Source organism: Passer domesticus, chromosome 11 (genome assembly GCF_036417665.1).
Source record: "Passer domesticus isolate bPasDom1 chromosome 11, bPasDom1.hap1, whole genome shotgun sequence".
Classification (NCBI taxonomy): domain Eukaryota; kingdom Metazoa; phylum Chordata; class Aves; order Passeriformes; family Passeridae; genus Passer; species Passer domesticus.
In genome coordinates, this window is record NC_087484.1 from 4,940,873 (window position 1) to 4,961,367 (window position 20,495).

A 20,495-nucleotide genomic window follows, 5' to 3' on the forward strand; every position below is an offset into this window, starting at 1 on the left:
TAAAGCCATAGATTTGGCAAGGAACAGTATCCATTAACTGGACTGATGTCATTTTATCTCCTGTGATTCATTAACAAGTGGCAGTGTGTTTCCTACAGTTTGCCTGATGTCCTAGGACACTAAAGGTAATGGTAAAGGTCTTGGGACATTAGGTTTGTTTATTTTCTTAATATCAGAGAAGGTGTCAGTTTAGGTTTGACTAATTTTTGGCTGTTCACAGAAGAGGCATAATGTTCTTAGAAGGTTTAGTATTCTGTTTGATTGTTTAACATTCAGCATCAATGATTTTATTGCACAGACGTTGACATTTTACTCATTATCACTTTGGTGTTCATGCCAGGTTCTTGCAAGAAGTGTATTTTATGCCAGGTGCCAAATAACCTTTTGTCATCCTGCTGAATGAGGCACTGCTTTTGTCCTACAGTCAAAAATTACATCCAGATCTTATGAACATTAAAAAATATCCATCTTCTCTTCTGCCTTCCCCTCTGACACACACCCAATTTGGCAAGGACTAGCAGTACTTCAGAATCCATACGTTCTGCTCAAAGTGAGAAGAGACATGCCCCTCATTTCTTAAGATCATCTCAGGCCAATTAAAGACCTGTGTAAAGGAATAGATTTTTTCTGATTTATCCAACTCTTGGCTCTGAGGATGATTACCAGACTGTACGGCCATGAGGGCTGCTTAAGTAAAAATGTGTTAGATTCTGGGACTTCAGGAGGTCCAAGACATACGAAATTTTGCCTATAAATAGCTGTGGGCACTAAACCCACCCCTAAGGCTCCATGTGCCAGGATGTGTAGGATGATTGTTCTGAGTCATGCTTTCAAAAAGAAAAGCCAGAAAAAAGAACATGAGACAAACCTGTAAATCCTTTAATTAATTCAAGAATTATTTATGTTAAATTATCATACATTTGCAGGATTACACATCTGCATTTTTCTTAGCACACTCAACTATTTTAAACCTAGCAGCTAATTCCTAATTTGCTTTCATATATTCTTTGTAAAGGCAAAGAAAAGCTTAAGAATTCTTATGTAAACTAGATCATTCCAGTGCAATAATTTTATTACTGCAATCCATTACACAGCACTTTGGTGACAAAAAGAGTATATCTTGGAAAAGCAAATCTTGGAATTTGTGAAGTGTTGTGGGAGGGGGCTGTTTTCTTTTAAGCCTGTTTTATAAGCTTCCCTTTCCACTTGGCTTTATTCTAAATAAAATGCAGGGGGGGAAAAACCTGCCCATGTATAAATCAACATGCTCCTTTTCTCTACTTAATTCAGCCAAAGAAATGACTTAAATACTCTTCTCTAGTACTTTACTGCATTCCAAGATAAAAAAAAACTTTATGATGCAAATACTACCATTTCTTTCTTCAATAAACCTGTCATGGAATTTGAGTTATTTGCCTGCCCTTTCAGGAAAAATAAAATAATAATAAAAAAAAATCAGAAGACCTTAACACAGAATGCAGACTGATTGATTACAAATCCCATGTCCCTGCTTAGCAGTTGAGCCAAGTTTAGGCAAACCTCTCATCAAATCAGGGTATAACCTAAAGCTATGAAGCAAGGGCTTGGCTTCTGTAAATGGCTTTACTTAGTGGAAATCAGAGGAATTCTATAAACTAAATGCAGTTGAGGAGCTGGCCATCCTACCTGCATTAAACACTTCTGTGTCTTACTTTCATCTCCCACCTTTGTATTTGAAATTTCCTTCAAGGTTGACTCCTTGTTTCTCTTTTTTGGGGGGTATGTATTTTGCAATTCTTTCCACAAGGACAGTTTCTCAGCTGTTTGGTAGCTGTCTGTTGTCCCCAGTTCTGTCCTTCCATGCAGAGGAATTTTCCCAATATTCCAGTGTGACTGTGGTCACATCCAGTAATTTTCCATAACGTGTGGATCATGTGCACAGCACAGTTAATAGAACTATCAGTTCCTTGATGACAGCTATAATCTACACCCCCTGTTTTGCTCAGAGTCCTTTCCCAAGAGTGTCAGAAATTGCTGTGTGGATTATCACAGACCAAAGGATTACCCGAAATAATCTCTCACCTTCCTGCATGGTGGAAAAGGAATGCTGCAATTTCTCTGGCATGAATTAAAGAACCAGCCAGGTGTGTCACACACAGGGCCAGGTGTGTCACACACAGCCAGCTCGCATCGCGGGGAGCGCTCTGGGAGGGAGATGTGGTTTTGTTTCTCACCCTGTTTTTGTGTTTTTTTGCTTTGCTGCTCTGCTGCCATCCCTTCTGCAGAGCACAGTCACTCACGGCTCGTGGTGCCTCACCCCACAGCTCCCCAGCTGCAGCCACAGAAACTGGGTGGAATAAGGAATAAAACACACGTCCTTTTAAGCTGCCCCTGATGAGACAAGTGAGAGCACAGCTGAAATGCCACTGCACACTGATGCGTTAAGTTTTTAGCTTTTACATTTTTCAGATCCTGTACTGCATTAGTGTATACATCTATGAACTTCATATAGAGTGTTAGTAAGGCCTCTCCATGGTTTGGGCAGACAAAACAATCCTTCCAGGCCTGAGAATCAAGGTTGTCATTGCAGCCTCAGGCCCTGAAAAGTATAAACAAAAATGAATTTTGGGGGAGTAAACTGGGGGAATGTGACTTCATTACCTGAAGGTGTAATTGGACAATTAACCTCTGATATGCAATTACATCTGTCTGAGAAACTCATGACCTTTGTCCATCTTGGGTGTAGCCTTGATGGGGCTTTTGCACTGCCCAAGGTGTATCTGCTGAAGGCCTTTAACAAATACCTACTTAATTCTCTAACTCTGTCCAGCCTCTGTTCTAGGTAGCCTCTCCAGGCATCAACACAGACCCAGGAGAGGCTTCTGAGCAAGACAAGAGGCACCTCAATGTGCTCCTGCAAGATTTGCTGTTCTAGGGCTTTGATAAACTCAGGAAAGGGATTTAAACATATTTAATCGTTGTGATTGTGCAGACAGTCATGTACAAAAGGCTTTTGTGATGAAAAAAATAGGTTTTCCTAGGTAAGTGTTTGAAATCTGTTTCTGGATGCCTGCATCAATACAGCACAAAGGAATAGGGAGCCAACAAGTGTCAACAGTATTCAAAGGTACAAACAATCCTCATTTACTGCAGCCTAAAAAAGGGCTTGTCCTGCAGAACAGGCAAAATCCATTATCCCATCATCAAGAAGGGCACCTGTCCACACCTGGCAAGGCAGGAGCTTGTGTGCCCATGGTTGGTGCTGGATGTCCAGATGTTTCTCTATCCATGTGAAAGGGCAAGTCTGGATTCTTGCAGGTAATGCAGGGCCAGTGGAAAAACAACCCAAATTAACTTCCCTCCAGGACCACTGTGATCCCCAGTGTCCTCTCTTCACCTCTGAATCCTGGTTGTAACTAATTGGATCCACTTGTCAAGGTGATGCAGCTCTAATTACCCTGGATCTAAATTCCCCTGGAGGGTGACTTCAGAGGAGCTCTTCACTCCTGTGAAGCATATCCCATCCATAACCTTTCCTTTAGTCACACCTGGGCTAGTGTAGATTTTTCTTTGCCTTCTTTTCCGTTGGTTTCTAACACCTTGAACTCTGCAGTGTCACTGCATGCTTAATAACAAAATTTCAGAACTTGCTGACTCATTAGAGCATATATTGTCTGTTGGTTTATAACAGTGCTGAGTTCCTCCTTGAGGTGGAGCTTTGTCAGATGCTTTCTGACAATCTAAATAACTAACATCTTTGACATTTAGTGCACTCCTTTGCCAGGCAAGGCAGTAACAGGCTCAATGAAACCTGAGTTACTGAGGCATGACCTGAAACAATATTAGCTGTCCTTGATTATACTCTGAATTTTCATGTTCTCCTCCTCCCCAGCCCCAGTGTGATCCTGTTAATGGTTGTCTAAGACTTGCTCAACAACTAATGGGAAATGAACTGACTGGTAATTTCTTGCTGTGTGTCTGCTTGGCCCCATGCCAGTCTCCTGAAATGATGGTACTAAATATAAATTTTCATTACACCTTCTTCAAGTTCTGTGCTTACTTCATGTAGTACTTTTAGATGAGCATTGTTTGACTCTGGTCTCTTATGGCTTTTATGAACAACAATGCAGTTAATTGACAGTTTGGGTATCATCACCTTTTCTTTTAACTCCTCACCATCATTTCCATGTGTTGAGTCGTAGACAACTGTCTGCCCTCTTCAGTTTTAGAGATAGGTACAGGAATAATTGCTGTATAGCATTCCTGCTCCTTTACACTCCATCACCTTTCTTGCCTGTCAGTTGCTGGGTGTATAATTATGCTTAAAATATCTTTTGGTATTAGTTGAGATGCTTTGCACTATTTGATTCCCATTTTTCAATTTGGCTTTCTCAAGTATTTTTTATTGCCTCAGGCTCTTGTTATCATTTACATAATCCTCCTGTATTCTGGATGCCTTCTACCTTTTGCTGCTGTTATTTTATCCTTGGTACCGTTTTCGTCATCCTCTACTTCTGCACACAGCTCCAGTTCCCATTTGTGACATTCTGTAAATGTTTTATTGGAACAAGCATAGCCAGTAATAACATTCCTTTACTACACTTGATTTTCTGGACTCTATTTAATTCACATCAATTTTCTTATACTCACTGCTCCAAAATCTACCTTTTGTAAAGCCAATTGTTTTTCCAGTTTTTTTCTTAGCCCAGTCTAATGAATATTTTGTGTATGCAGACATGGTTTGCTTTCTAAATCCACAAGAGCCTTCAAGGAAATGCTATCTCTTCTCAACTGTTTTTATTCAAAAACCAAATAAAGTGGGTTGCACATTAGGCTCTCTCACTGTCTTAAATCAGGGAATAGTATTTATTACATTTGAACAACATCTGAAAGTGGCACAGCAACCTAAGTTAATTCCAGGTGATTTAAAATGATGGTAGCTTTAAATAAAAGGCATGGTACAACAGTAAGGAGATTTTAAAAAAATTGAAAGCAGTGTTCACTCATAGTAGAACAGTTTTCATACATCTGTTGGGATTAGATTAGTCACTAATATAAGAGTATTTTGTTAGAGCAGAGTATGGATTATTCCCAACTTGATGTGCAAGCAGCCTACTCTTATCTTGGAATATTTTGCCACAGTTGCTGGTCATAAAAAATACAGAACAGTGCTGAATGTACTCCTAACTCTCAGAACCCTATCAAGTTTAGTTGCAAAGATAATTTAGTTGTAGATAATTTAAAAAAAAAAGTTTTTGCAAGTAAGAAGTATGACTCAAGTAATTACACTGGCATTTCTTTCCCACAGTTGAAATTTTCTTGGTGTTGAGGTTCTGGGGGATCTTTATGGTTTATTTTTACAGCCAATGTTATGACTTTCAGCAGGGGGAGGCGAAATTTACGCTCTTGTCACCAGTGATCTGTGTTTTCCTATGGTCTGCTGCACATCCCCGACAGGCCACTGAGTGTGTTCAGAGATTTGTATCTGAAATCTCATCAGAAATTACTTTAATTTTGCAGTTTACTCTTACAAAGTACCATGTGCTGAGTGAAAGAAAGAATAATTTTAACTTCCTTTGTGAAATGTAATGAAAGTTTGAGAATAAGACCCCTCAGAATGTGAAGTTAGCATTAAATTAACAGCTTTAATGCCATTGCAATGTTAACAGCTCTAATTCCTGAGACAGATCTACTGTTTTGCTCAGTGAATGTATGTGTTACTGCAGTTTGATGGTTGCTGGTGCTATTATTCTTTTAGATATGCTATTTTGAGGGACTTTCCACTCAGAAATGAATATTTTGGTATAAGACAAGGCAAAAAAAAAGCCAACCTAACTCTAAAGAGAATATACTAACTCAATGCTTTTACAGAGACAAAGGCAAAAGGGGAAGCAGGTGCTTTAGTCACTCAATGTTTGGTAGAGCTGTTTGTAGTAGCAACTTCCAAAATAATGAGGTGTCACTAAGCTCCTGCTGATATGAGAGAAGGGCAAGATTTGCCTTCTTTCTGTAATGAGAAATCAGCCTTTGCCTGCCTTCCTCCACTTTGTATTTTTCTGCTGTCTTCAAAACATTCTGTGCCGCCAAATAATTGTTCAAAGTTATTGCCTGGGGATTTTTGTTATTTTTATCCCCCTCACCTATTTCTGTGGATGGAAAGCATATTCAGTACTCATCACCACCTGCTCCTTCCTGCAATGTCACTTCAGCTGTAAACCACCTGCAAGTGACATGGCTTTGCTCATTAATGGTTTGGGTGGTCAATGATTTAATCACTTGACCCTCAGTAGATCAAGAATTCCATCAATGAGCTGTGAATTAACTCCTATGTGCTCTACTCAATTTCCTTGTCTGTCTGTGGAAAACACATCTTTTTAATGAGGACATAAGGCTCAGCTCTGCATATAAGGATCAGTGTTACACCATTCCTTGAAGTGTGAAAAATGGGTTTTTTCTATAATTTCTTGTTTGCTTTGCCAGTTTTAGACATGTACTTCTAGGGAGCAGTTTTAATATTTACCCCAGTGGTTGAGAGCACTGTATCTTGAACAGGAAGATGAATTTTTTTCTGTGCTACAGGTGGGGACTAATACACTATTTTAGAGTAATTGGATATGATATATTGCATGTGTCCTTATGTCTACAATATCTAAGTATTTCTTACACCCTCCTAAGCTATTAAGCAAAGTATTTTACAATGAAAGAGTGTTCCACAATTTAATTACACATTTTGTACAAAATATTTCCATTTAACGCTTCCAAACTGTCTCTTCCCTTTAAGTATAACCACTTTGGCTCAGCTCCCATCCCTAACAATGGGAATGTCACATGAAGTCCCTAAGTGTTTGAAATTATTTTTTAGTCTCCATTTATAAAATGTGTCTTCCACTCTTTATCCTGCACTCGGTGTTGAAATTTCTGGGATGGGCTCTACCATTGTTTTCACAGTGAGAACAACTTAGTGAGCAGTGGCTCTCTTTTTGCACAGTGTCTTTGCATTCCCAGCATAGTTTATAAATCCCAGTGCCCTTGCTAGAAGCCCAATTCTTCTTCTGTCTATTTTAGCTTAGTTCATTAAACCAGATTAGGAGCCCTTATTCCTGACAACCATTCACAAGCAGGTATTTTGGTACAGAAAACTGACTTGAAAGCATTTATTCATACCAGGGATGGGAAAATTGTGTGGCTAACAGTAAATATGTCCCTAAATGTGAAGGTACAACTGGTTTTCTTCTCACTGGTTTTGGAGACAGTTGACAGATTTTTATTAGACCGATCCAATAACTCCAGGAGGAGAGTTCTGGGTGGAAAAAGGAAAAATATCATCTTCATGTGCAGACAGAAAAGAAAAATATCATAGAGAAGTTTTTTAATTTATCCTCATGCATTCGTGAGCCTGGACAAAAGGAGGCTTGTGGGGACTTTATTTCTCTCTACAACTACCTGAAAGAAGGTGTAGGCAGGTGGGGGTTGGTCTCTTCTCCTGGGTAACAAGTTACAGAGTAAGAGGAGATGGGTTCAAGTTGCTGTGGTGAGTGAGTTTGTGTTTAGATGGAATATGAGGAAAAAGCTCTTGGAAGCATTGGAATAGGCTGATGGGATGATGAAGTCCGTCCCTGGAATATTTAAAAGTAGATGTGGCAGCTGGAGACAGGGTTTTTTGGTGTACATGGCAGTGCTGGATTGGCTGTTGGGCTCGACAGTCTTGGAGGTCTTTGCCAACCTAAAGGCTTCTGGGATTCTGCAAAACAGAACTGCCTTGGCAAATCAGGGTACTAAGGCAATACTATGCTGTTGCTAAGCAATAAGTAGACAGGTTTTGTGCAATTTTGTACCTTTGGATGGCTGTTGTAGCTGGTCTGGGTTTGTTATCTCACAGAAGTACTTATCTGGACAGTTAGTGGCAAGAGACAAGGGCAGTGAGATAACAGGAGCACTACAATTAGTATTAATTGACCTAACTCATCAAGAACACATGCCTTATGTTGTTTGTTTGACAAATCCTGGCTGCATGCTCCAGAATTGAAATGCAAACAATTTAAGGTATCACAGAGATGAAGCTTCTGAGATGAAGCAATCTCTGTTTCAGTTGTTAAAAAGGTAATAAGATGGGAGGAAGAAAAATAATTAGGCAAGGAAAAGGAGATAAAGATGTGAAAATGTTTTAAGGATTAGGTTTTTGTCAATGTAAATACCTAACTGCTACCAAATATTAAGAGTATAAGGTCCTCTATAATTTAGTAATGTCACAGGTTGGACTATGTCACTCTGACTTCATCCTTAGTATATATTCAGACCAGAATATGGTATTTACCTTTTTAAAACCAGCATTATTCATATTATTACATTTGCTGGTGCAGTACTACAAAGTCTAATGTGCAACTTAGCAAATATTGAGTAAAATGGCAGTGATTCCAAAGATTATGGGCTCGCTGTAGCCAGCGGCAGGTAAAATGCTCATTCAGTGGGCTTAAATTGTTTTGTGTTGTGGTTATTTGATCCAAAGGACTAATTTCAACTTCGACATCAGATAACCAGAGGGGTTTTCTTCCAGAACATGAACATCAGAAGGGCTTTATAAATCGGGCCTGGCGTGCAATTAAAGCTTTTGGAGATACTAAGTAAACTTTCCACTTGGATGCCGAGCCGACTCCTTCTGACATCTGAGCGTGCCTTTTGTGAGGCTCATTTTTTTTAGTAGGTCAAGAGATCTAAGCCTTAAATGAAGCAGGCTCTATGAGACACAGCTTTTCATTACCAGCAGGATCATGACCTTGCAGTGTATATTGAATTTAAGTTTAATACTGTAATGGATGGGACTTGTAATAAAAATTGCTAGATGTTTTGTGGATGAGTAATAAAGAGTAGATTAGAGTACAGAACTTCAAGAGTCCATTCAAACAATACTGAATTTATACTATCTTTTGGCATTGCTTTTATGGTTTGGAAACCTTATAATAAAACTTAGGTCTTGTCCATTATTTAATTACTTTGCTACGTTTTTTGGCACTTTCTTAGTAGCTTAATAGGTAGTTTGCATAAAATGCTACCACTGTTAAATATCTGTTTGTGCAGCAAGGAACGCAGTGCTGTTCCTTCTGTCCTAATGTATCACTTAAATGGAGATAAAGTAGTGATTACACTTACTCTTTAGGACCATAGACTTGGATTTACTTGTGGTTCCTGCTACATATGTAACCATTTTGGCAGACTCATTTAGGTTTTCAGAAGATCCTGGTACTTGCTGCTATGCTTACTCTGACTTTAAGTGGAGTTTTATTTTATGGTCCTGTCATTAACCTGCTCATCCCTCACCAGCTGTAAGCGTGAGCAATCCCTAGTGGAAAAAAAAAAAAAAGAGTAAAAAGAAGAAAAGTAAGATGTTAGAAGCCTTTAAAAGGGCACTGAATGCTGTATGGCATTTTTCTGTTGTCTTGAAGTCCGATGTGAAGGTTCTCTGTAGTTAGAGGTATGAAGCAAGCAGAATAAAAATTAAGGACCTCAGTTATTTGGTTTATTCTGGAGTACTAATGACAAGGAAGCCTTCAGAACTGCACAGGAGAAATGAGCTAAAAGAATTACATGGCAATACAAATTCTTCAGACATCAAAGCTCAAATGCTCATAGGAGGTTTCCTTTCATGCTGGTTAAACGCTTCTAAAAACCAGCAAGATCTCCTTAAAATAGATGCCACTTCCTTGAACTATACAGACAGTTGCATCTCTTGTTTGTATTTCTATTGCTAATATTATTATTATTTTGTTGTGTTCTGCACTGCATTTCATGTCAGGGATCACACTAATGAAAACTCTTGAGGTAAATTTTTATTAATTATTACTGTAATATAGTGCATCATAAATATAATACTTCCTCAACAGTAACAGCAAGCTTAAGAAAGTTAGTAACTAACTTTGGCATGGCATGAAATCACAAAGGAGAAGGACAAGTTAAGATCAGCAAGGTAAAAGGAAAAAAAAACTTCAAGTTTTCAGTGTAAATTCTAGCAACCATGACCTTTAAAAAGTTTTCAGAAATTTGTCTGTGCTCAGAACAGACATACTGCGAGTATATCATAGTTCTTTATTTCACTTCTCCTTTCTCACCCTCTATCCATATACCTTTTCAGCTCTTGAAAAATGCCAGTGTAAATGTGCTGTGAAATATGTCTGCCACATAAATGTTCCTTTTCTTTTTATCCTTCATTAGGACATTGTGATTTATAATGACCGGCTGTTCCGGATTGTGTCAATTGCTCTGGAATGGTGGCATTACTCTTTGGGTTGAAGCACAGGACAGGTGCTGGCAATACAAAGCACATTTGGCCTGGCAAACCTTGCTGAAGAATAGCTGTGTCCTCCTTTGGGATGGAGCAGCAAGACTGAAGGGAAGATTTAAGCTGTCCTTTCAGTTTTGGACTATTCCAGTAGACTTTTTGTGGGAAGACTTTAGCCTGTACCAGGGAAAGGCTTGGATGAGGCAGAAAAGGGTTTGTTTTGGCAACTTTCAGGTGGATATCCCCTGGAAGGTTCAAAAGCACTCCTGGAAAGGCCCATTGTGCTGAAAGGAGGAAGCAGAGACCTCTCTAAGCCCCTCTACCCCTCTCCTTCAAAGACCTGTGTTAGGAGCAGCACAAGGCATTTAAACTTCTGCAGAGTAAAGCAATGACAGCCTTGCAGATGGAGAATACTAAAAAGAAGTTTTTCTTGCATTTTGGATGGAAAGGGAAAGGTAGCTGCAAGCCAATTCCACTGGTGGAGCTTCAGAGCAGCTGCTCATAACCAGCAGCACAGCCTGAGAGGTGAGGACCTCTGCAATCTGGTAGTGGCACTGCTCAGCTCCCTGCTGAAAGGACCAGAATTCTGCTTTTGGGAATCTAATCTTCCTTTTCTGCAGCTAATTCTGTAGCTGTCATGTTTTGATGGTAATGAATTGAGATGGCAACCAGTACCTTGGTCAAAAAGGGACAAAAATATTGAGAGGAGCCAGTGCTGATGAGTGCTGTGTGAAGGATGAGGAAGGGCTGGGTCGTTAGTGATGACTGATGCTAGAGCAGAAGCATATAAATGATATAATGAAGTAATACATTAGGGCACAATATGAAGCCCCTCTCGACCTGGGAAATGTATCACCAATCAAATTCCTTTCCTCTTGAAGGTCTTCTCTTAACCTTGCAAGGAGGGCTTGATGGGAATTTCTGTCAACTCTCCACTTGCTTAAATGTCACTGGATGTTTTAATTTACAGGCATTATCAGCCTGGGAGTGGTAATGGTCTGGCTGTTAGTGGAAAAGAAAGCTTGTTATCAATATTAGGCTCTTTTTATTTGGGAGCATAGGTTTCTTTGATTTGGTTTACTTTAGAAGAATAATTCTGAGATATTTAGAGAAGTGCAACACAAGGTCACAATGTATTTCAACACAATTATTTCATGATTTAAGACAGCAGGAGAGCCTAATGTGAAGCCCATTTTACTTTGTTTTCTTGAATAAAAATGAACTGTTGAGAGGAGCAGGCTGACGTTTCTGATGGCTCCTGTAAATCATCTCAGCTGTCAGTGGCACACAGCAGCTTTCAATGGAGAATATCAGCTGCTTTTTGTACTTGTTTAACTATTAAAATAAAGTCCTGCAGGCTCTGAGTGGAAGCTGTCCTGACATATTTATATTCTCTTTCATGGCTTTATCACCATCCATGCTGCCTCCCTAGGTGGATTAAAGGTAGAAGAAAGGGATTATTTTTCTTGTCTTGGTTTGGCTGTCTGGTGTGTCAGGGCCATGAGGGCTTGGCCTGTTCTCCATGCTAGATGCAGTCAGTGGCCACCTTCACTTGCCAAATGCTTCTGGCCCTGTCCTAGGGAAGCCCTGCAGAAGGGTGGCTGTGCCTGGATTCTGGAGTGGGGCTGGGATTCAGGTGCTGTGCAAAGTGTTTCAGATTTGTCATAACCTCTGACGGTCATTTCGTGTCTGTCTTCCTGCTCACACGTGAAGTTCTCTGCTTCTTGATTCACTCAGTGTTCTTAGCAGTTAGCTTAAACCATTCCAAGCATCAAACTGGCAGGAGAAGACTTTTGTTGCCTCTTCTCATGACTTGGATGTTTTCTTGTGGACTACTATTCAATAATAACTATTTATTAAGATATAGCATCCTAATGTTGTAAATAATTCGCTTCTTTTGGTATATTTGATCTTAATGTATTATTTAGCTGTAAGTTTCAATTTATCTGCCTGTTTTTATTGCATTAAGGCCACTGGCTTTCATGAAGCTGGTGTCTTATTTTTGGCATGTTGCATAATCTGTAGAATTTAGTCTATTTAAAAATTGATAAGGCATAAAAAACTATCTTGTACACATAATAACTTAGAGTAGAAAATGAGGTGCAAGTTTGGTACACAGGTTCTAAATTATTTACATTTTCCATAAAAAGGAGTGTAGAAAAAAATCCTGCTTGTAACTTTCTCCTCTGAGTTTACCATTCTTCTGTCTTCATCCCATTTTGCTTGTCTTACACAATTATGCCATTGGAACAATCAAATACTAAATCTAGATGAGGATAAGGATTTATACTTCCCATTATAATTTACTTAACATTTTAATTTTCTATCCTTTTTAACCAAGCATCATCTTTAAAGAGCTGTGTTGTAGATGGGCTAAGAAATCTTAGGCTCTGAACAAGAGCTTATTTTCAGTCTGGTCGTTTCATCACTACAGAGCTGAAGGGGAGAGGTTTGGGCTATGAATCACTGGAAGCATTTTCAACAATTTCAACAATTTTCAACAGGAAAAACAAATATACAAAATCCGATCTTGTCTCAGTAGATGAGTTTCTTTCATTAGGAGCCAGACACCTCCAGGTGTCCTCTAGTCTCTGTTTGATTTAAGTCAAAAAACAATTTGAGAAACACATGTTGATTGCAATAATGATTGGTTAGAGAGCCTTTTACTTGGTTTTGGTGAGGGGTTTTTTGCTCTCAGGAATTTTATTATGAATTTAGCAAGGTGTATATGTAGGAATGTGTTGCTACCTTTTTTCTTCTGCAGCTGGTACATCTATGTACCTTCAAAAACTTCCAATGTAGGCTAAGATATGTTTTAATCCTCCTTCACTAGCAAGTTCATTAATATCGTGAAACTACCCTTCACTGTTAATGATGCAAAATTTCCCAAAGAACCAACAATGAGCTGATAGGCTTTGGGGAAAAGGTATTTTATTTAGAGGGATTTGTTTAGAGACCCCTTTTTTAGGCCAAGTCAGATCAAACATACTGTGAATAGCAGGAAGTTTGATCTAGGAGCTGGTTTGCTCTTTTATTTATAAAATTCTTGCTTTGGAGTTGTTTCAGAAGGCAGGTGTGAGATGGAGAATCGTGTTTACATGTTGTTCAACACTGGTTTAAGTTTTTTTTCTTGATTGAATAAGTTATATGACTAGATTTTCCTTTTTATTAACTGTCTTTTTTCTTTCACATAAAGTGTAGGTAATGTCACATCTGTATAAATCAATATAACAATGACATTATCTATGTATATTATTATTTAAACATTGCTCTCTAGGGCATAGTTTTGTCAGTCGTGTTTTATAGAGAGTTTCTGTAGATTATTATAATCATTACAATCTGTGCAATGGAGAAATCCTGCAAATCCCCAGTTTTTGGGTGTTTTGAGTGGTGATGCTGTAGTACAGGTAAATGGTAACAGGGTCTCTGAATAACACAATCCTATAAGCATTACAGGAAATAAATCATGAAGAACATGCTGCTTAAAACACTGAACAAATGAATACTCTGTAGAGAACATATTAGTGCACAGAATTTTTCAAGTCATTTCCTGTGAGAGCCCCCTGTGAATTTATGCCTGGAAATGCAAAAATGTTAAAATGCATTGGTGTCTTTTGGAAGCCTGTCAAATGCACATTTTGTGCTGTCTTGAATTATTACTTCTGTGTATATTAAGCAGGCATCAAATTGTGCTTAAATCAAAGAGAAATGACTGCTGGTTTGGATGGCTTTTTCTGAGAACTGCCCAGAAAGGAGGGTGAAATTGGAAGTTGTATGCAATCACGTTTCTCCAATATACAATGACATAGACCTTATAATACATAAATCTTCTTTTGGGTGCTATCTAGTCAGAATGAACTCTCTAAATTTACCTTCTAGTAAAATTCTTTTACAAGCCAGATACAATTTATTCTAACTTTGATTTGATGAGCAACATTTTGTAGATCTCAAATAATATTCACCCAAAATTTTATTCATGGGCCCCAAACACAAAGAGGACGTGAGACAAATAATTGTTTTCCCCCTTCCACATCATTGTCTTATTCCTTCAAGGCATTCTTAGGTGAACATTGTGCCCAGGTTAGTTTAATTGCAGCAATACCTTGTGCTGACCTGTACCACATATCATCCTTTCTAGACCATGATATTGTGATGGTACCTAAATACAACTTAGAATATGTGGACAAGATTTATTATACTTGGCGTCCTGCTTAATAATTCTGTTGTTTTAATGCATAAAAAATTTACAGATTTTTTTCCCCCAAAATTTACTGTTACTGTCCTAACAAATGTGAGAACTTTTAGCCACAGTTATGTTTAATCCCTAATTATCATAAGCTTCTATTCCTCCTTGTGGAAGCACAATCAAAGCACAACTGAGAGGCAATCATAATTTCTTGTTTTGCACATGATACTTGCAGCTTTAGGGTAAACTGGGATGAGAAAGGCAGGGTAAAACCTCGCTCTTTAGTCCACTGGCAGTTTATGGATTTCTGAGCATCAGGTTTTCTTGTCATGGAAACATAATCAGGATGTTGCCAAGGTGCTGGTATTTAAATAAAATTCAGAGTCCTAGAGTCATGAAATGGTTTGGTTTGGAAGGGAATTTAGAGATCAGGTAGTCCTACTCTCCTGCCAGGGGCAGGGTAATCTTCCACTAGACCAGGTTGCTCAAAGCCCTGTCCAACCTGGCCTTGGGCTTCTTTGGGCAACATGTTCCAGTGCCTTACTACTCTCACAGTAGAGAATTTCTTCCTCATCTCTAATATAAACCTGCTCTCTGTCAGCTTAAGGTCATTCCCTCCATGTCCTTGTTCAAAGTCCTTCTCCACCTCTTCTGTATCTCCTTTAGGCTCTGGAAATGGCTTTAAGGTCTCCTCAGAGCTTTTCTTCTCCAGGTCAACACTCCCAGCTATCCCAGCCTGGTTCCATAGCAGAGTGGCTCCAACCCTCAAAGCATCTTTGTGTTTTCCTCTGGCCTCACTCCAACAGGTCCATGTCCTTTTTATGTTGGGGGCCCCATCTCACCTCTTCATTTCTTTCCATTTCAGCTTCTCACAAAGCAAACTTATTTCATGTAGATCCATTGCTGGTGGTATCAACTATAAACATTTTCCTTTTGTTTACCATAGAATGAAATGACTGATGAGAATGTTTGGTGTAGAAACAGAGCTGCCAGCCTGAAAAGCTGAAAGGTGAAGGTTGTCTGCAACAAGCTTCAGTTGCCTCCCTTAGGATGATTCCACACATCACACTGACAGGACATTTCTGCTGATGCTCAGTCTAAATATTAATGTTCTGTCCTTGGTTCTTGCCAGCCCTCCCTCTGACACTCCACGCTACTTCTGGGTGTCTGTGCCTTTGGAACTGCTGCTGTTTTCCATTCTTAGGGCTTTATTCCTTTCTTGATCAAAATTCTTGGCCTTCTCTTCTGGGGACACGCCCCAGTAGATTCCATATTTGCAAAACTGAGTGTTTTCAAAGCTGGTTCTAAAACCTTTGCTCCTTGACAGCTTGTCCACACCCAAAACTCCTGCACCTCCTGTTTTCCAAAGAATGAATGAAACATAGCACAGAGAGGAAATTGATAAAGGCTATAAAAATAGGTAGAAAGTATTCTCCACTTTTTAAGCTTAATTTTTGAATTATATACAGTACTATACATCTTTGGTATATCTTAATTGCAAATTCAAAGATAAAATTCAAATAATGGTGGTAAGTTTCTATCCCTGAATAGATACACCTTTCATTATCAAACAGTGCTTCTGCATGTCATTCTATGTTCTATATTTGCAAAAAACATGTCATAAAGATGACTGCCTTTGGATGTCTGGAGTTGCATGAATCAGTAAATTGTTTATTTTCTCAGTGGGAGTTCACTCAGGACATTGAGGAGCTATTTCCTCTTAATTAGTTCCCTTGAGTCCTCTTATAAAAAAAACACCTTAGGCTTCAAGGAGTCTGTTTGGGGTCATTATTTTCTTGATAAATGTACTCCCCACCACTCCATATTTCCCAGAAGGGAGACTGCAGGGTAGAAGAATGTCGTGTTGCACAATATATTCCATGATTGGTTCAAATTACTCAATTCACCCTGTATTTTCAAAAAAACCAATCTGGAATCATCAGTCAGCCACATCCAACTTCCAGAGCTGATGCCAGGCAGTCATTTTCCCTCAGAGCATCATTGAACATGAGCTCTCCTCAGCTTGTTTCTTACTTTGATGAACTGGATGGCTGCAGGGACTGTTCTGAGATTTGAGACATTTCATTTGAGATGTTGCTGCTTGTTTCCACCACTGATAGCTCTGTGGGAAAGGAGTGGACAACGCTGATTTTGCTCATACCAGGCAGAGATTATTGACCTGTAAAATTTACCATCATATTTTATCAAGCCACTCTGAGATGTCATTTTGTCAGATAGGTGTGCTAATGCAAGGTGATTTATCTTGTCTGATCTTTGAAAGGTAACCTGCAATCAAACCTCAGACAATGCTGAAAGATGTTGTCAGTTATGTAGCACTGAAGAGACAAGAATTTTGTTTTGGTCTTTAGATCAACAAATTTTTGCTCAAAAAGAAAACTATATCTTTCATTTTAGACTCAAATTTTAGCTGCATGTGGTGTAAATGTGTTCATTTTCACCTGTCAAAAACCCTTTCATGCTCTGTATCTTGTGATTATTGCACTGTGATCATTCCTTGATAGTTGCTCACCTCTATGATTCAGAGTTGCCAAGTTCAACGTTGTGTTTTCATTTATTCTGCTGGTGCTGAGCTGACTGTAACAGAGTTTTAGGCTGATTGAATCACTGGTCTTAGGCTCCCATGGCCTAAATCCCCCCTAAATCCCAGTGTTTTATTTCGGCCTTAGCAGACTCCAAGACAAGTTGGGTAGAGCAGGCATTGCCAGTGGAATTGCAGATGTGAAACCCTGGACTGCAGCAGGTGTGTTCATGGGCTCCTGCAGGTGTTTGACTCACATCTGTGCCAGCCCCACTGCAAAACATGGACAAACCTGGTCTGAAATCCCTGTGGAACTGGGACTGCCCACCAATAGCCCCATCACCCACAGGTGGCTGGGGAAGGAGGAAATGCTACCTTGGAATAATGCTCCCTTTAAAAAGGGCTGCTGCAACATCCCCTCTGCACACAAATGCCTCTTAACCCCTCTCTACCTGCCATCACCTTTCCAAGGTAATGTGGAAACACTTTTCTCTGACACCAGTGTCAGAGAAACAAATTTGGTTTATTTCAGTGGGGGTTTGATTGATTGAAGCCTGAATAATCTAAATAAACCTTTTTATTGATAGGAGGTGCCCCCTTTTTTAATCCTGTGACTATGAAAATATCATCCAGACATCTTAGTTTGCAATGTGAGTTTGCAAGCCTCTCTTGCAGTCTGAATTTCATGCGCACAGCATAAGTCCAGCATTGCTGTAAGCACTGAGAACAGCTGGGAACAGAGAAAATGAAAAGCTGAGAAAAACAAATGCCTTTCAATTTGTACACATTATTAATACTGAACTGACCCATTACACAGTGTAGGTGCTTTATTATATTTGGCCACCTTAGTTAGAAAGCAGCTGGAGCAGCAGCAGCGGCCAGCTCAGGCTGTAGGAATGCAGCCACAATTCCTGCACCCTCTACTGGCTGATGCACAGATCTCGGAGGGGGCTGCAAGAGTTTTTTTTCTCATCTATAGGAATAAATTTCTCAGCTGGAACAATAACGTTTGCCAGCAAAAATTTTATAGCATCGTAATTAGTAGAAATAGGAAATTTGGGTGCTCTAGAATAGGAAAGGAAGGCTGAGAAATAGAATTCATTTATTTTCTTTCTTCTTGCTTAAGAAACTAGTTTTTGAGAACCACTGTGCTCGCTTTCTACTGCAAGGGAGTGCCAAAGTTTGGCATGCAGAAGGAGACTAAGCTATATTGTGCTAATTCTGAATGCTAGAGATATTGTTCATTAAATTCTGGAAATGCCAGATGTAGGGGAGAAAAAGTAGTATTCTGCAATCAAGACCTAGAAATTTGAAAATTAAAATTCAAAGTCATGTCTTTCTGGGTGTGGGATTCACTTCAGCCACAGATAAGTATTACAAAGTATTTGTACAGGTTTAACTTTCAGATGGTTGTAGCTGATCTTGTTATAAAAAACAGCTTCAGTTTCAAAATCCATGTAGAGAGCACTCTGTGGCATGACCATGGTGTCGAGAGGATCATACACTCTTCTGGGTTGTGACATCAATTAAATAATAGACTTCTAGGCTGCTGCAGTTTCTCTAATACTGTTTCTTTTTTTTTGTTTTGGGTTTTTGCCCCTTTTTTCCTTATATTTTGCTTTTTCTTCCTTGTCTGCCCACATGGGTGCCAGCTAAGGCTTCCTGAGCTTATATTATTCTTGCTGCAGTGGACAGAGGTATCTGCAGATGTTTTCCATAGAGCAGGGTGCTGTTGGTGTGTCCAGTTTTCCAGGGTGCCTCATCATGTAGATCTGGTGCTATCTCATGTCTGTGTACAGCAAGAGACACAAAGGCCCATAACCTAACATGCACCCATTAGATAGCTACAATGAAGAATTTTGTTGCTACTTTGCTATTAAATAATTTAGACTGATAGGTTTTACAGGTATAATGTTACTGGGCTATAAAGAACAGCTCATACTACAGTGAGATTTTCAGAAATCACAAGTGATTTGACCTGCCTTCAGTTTATTTTCTTAAAAGTAGTTGTTTTTTCAGAATTATTATTGCCCCTCTCATTGCCAGTTAGAGATGACTCTTCTCTAGGTCCTTCACCTCAGGAGCTCTTCAGGTGTCTTTGCCTTGGAGATCCTTGGCAATTTCTGTTCTCCCTGCTTTGCCTGTGTGCTCTTGCCTGTACATGTCAATTTTGTGTCTGTCAGTGTGCAGTGAATCAGATTCCCAGACATGACAAGCTTTAAGACTTGCTAAGATAAGCAGGGGAACGTGTTACAATGTTTGTACAATGGTATTTTCATATTGATATTATCTCCTGGACTTCCCATCACCAATGATGCTGATTAATGCCTTCAAAATACAGGAATGTGTCTTTTATGAAGTGTTTTTGTGCCTGCTCATTATTTCCTATTGCTTATTTTGACAGAATTTCATAAGCACTCCTCATATTGACTCCTCCACAAAACCAGTCAGTCCCCCACAGCCCTCTGGGGTGCTTGGCCTTTTTCAGAGGTCTCTCAATTCCCTGCAGGAGCACAGATTTGCTGCTGCACCTGCAGCAGCGCCAAGCAGCTGGGGCTGGCAGAGGCTGCCTTTTGACCTCCCTCTCCTCCCCAGCTTGGGAACCCCTATATGCCTGCCCCCTTCTCCTTGGTATGGTATTGTCTCTGCTCTGGGGATAAAAAAAATCAAAATGGATTAGACAGAGTTAAAGGCAGGAGAGATAAAAAGAGTTTGCTCAAGGTCTCCACCTGCTCACTGGCAAAGCCAGAGCAGGGCTCTGCCCCTACTCCCAACCCAGCACCCAAACCCCAGCACACCCCAGCCTCTTTCAAATGCAGCTCACACAAAGCAGATTGGAAGTGATTTACTGCTCTTTAGGAGTGTTTTCAAATTGCATCTTTTTCAGTTGTCAGGAATTAACTGCAACTGCCTGAGTTTTAATTAATGGATCATGTTATTTGGTGCATCTGAAAAGAAAATTTAGGACATATCTTTGGCTCTTTTGGCCAGTAGCCATAATGACAGCCAGGCTAATTATATCGGTCACCAAGTTATCGGCGCAATCGTAACTGGAGGCAAACAGATGCCAAGAGAGGCTGGTAGTAAAATCATGATGTATTTCACAGTCATCTTATTACTGACTGATTTAAATAAAGACCTAAAATGCTCTGTCAGTACAGAGAGTGTCAAGGTTCCAGCAAGTCTTAATTCACAGAAGTTCAAGCTTTCCTTGCTTATGGGAAGTGACTGGTGAAAAAGGAAAAGGTATGCCACAGCAAAAGCCTGTGGAGAACAATTTACTGCTTATACTTGCAAATCCAGGTCACATGTTCTTCTTTTTATACTGAGTTTAGGTCTTAGGAAGGAAAACTCTCTGATGAGGTTACTCTGACTTCCATTTCATTTCGTGAGTGATGAAGTTGGCCCATAGTTCTCTGTCATTTGCTTGCTGGGTCTAAATGAATATAAACTGCATGTAATAGTGACTCAGAGCAGCAGCTCCATCAGGGAATGTCCCTGTGTGCTTTCAAACTCTG

The 20,495-nt window shown here is 39.5% G+C and overlaps 1 protein-coding gene across 2 annotated transcripts in view; it reads left to right on the plus strand.

The window, feature by feature from the left end:
* Window positions 1-20,495, plus strand: part of NLGN1 (neuroligin 1) — a 420,011-nt gene that overhangs the window by 91,329 nt on the left and 308,187 nt on the right. The window lies entirely within an intron of this gene.